The sequence below is a fragment of the Pundamilia nyererei genome, unplaced genomic scaffold, assembly GCF_000239375.1.
Source record: "Pundamilia nyererei isolate P.nyererei 1_Seehausen unplaced genomic scaffold, PunNye1.0 scaffold00153, whole genome shotgun sequence".
Classification (NCBI taxonomy): Eukaryota; Metazoa; Chordata; class Actinopteri; order Cichliformes; family Cichlidae; genus Pundamilia; species Pundamilia nyererei.
Window position 1 is genome coordinate 752,118 of NW_005187554.1, and position 1,051 is coordinate 753,168.

Consider the following 1,051-nt stretch of genomic DNA (forward strand, 5'->3'; position numbering starts at 1 on the left):
AAAAATAGGGTCAAAATTCGTAGTTGTAACTTGCAGGGGTTTTTTTTACGCACACACAAATGCTTTTTACACATACAAATCTTTTTTACGCACACACAAATCTTTTTTACACATACAAATCTTTTATACGCACACACAAATCTTTTTTACAAGTACAAAATATTTATGACCACATTTTGAGCCCATACGGCTCCTCCAGTCTGCATCTTATCTCTGGACAAGATACTGAACCCTGAGTTGGACTCAACGCACTCAACAGACTACCTGATATCTCGACGAAGCATGCAGTAGACACGCCAGTCCGCCATGTCCATTTCACGCTTTGGCTCTCTAAAGTGTGAAATCACACACATGCAGAAGTTGCATTGCCAGTAGGGGGAGATAATATGTAAGTCAGAAGGCGGGTCAGATGACAAAGTTTGTGAATAAAGGTGCCTGTATGAATTTGTGTGTGACTGGGTGAATGATATCACTCAATCACACACGAATATCCTAACCCTAATATGAGCACCTGCACTCAGCCACACCCAGCTCCAACATCATGTCTCCAATATTAAGTTGTACAGTTATGTTTTAGATTATGACTGCGTGGCAAAGTGTGGTTTGTGGCTCAGCTACAGGGCGGGGGTGGAGCATTGGATTCAGGGTGTGGTGTTAGGGGATGCTGGTTGTCACAGCCGGTGATCATTATCTAAGCTGAAAAAACGCACAACCCGTGTGCATGGGGTCTACTATCCACAGACTGTTCTATTGCTGCAGGATCTATCCACTCTGTTTCTTCAACAAGTATTAAGTTTGCCCCTTTATTAAAACTCATCCCAGTGACACAAGTGGATCATGTACATTTCAAATCACTGGTTGTACGTACTAATCCAAAAGAAATGAGACTGCAGGGCTGCTTCTCTAACAACTGATAACCCCATTGTGCAAGTCCGTGCAGCATCTGATTGGTTGGCTGATAGGTAAGCAATTTTTTCTTAAGGTTTGGGGTCAATGGTTATATTTGCCACTGACAGGAGGTTTAGTGATTGTGCGTGCGTGTGTGTGTGTG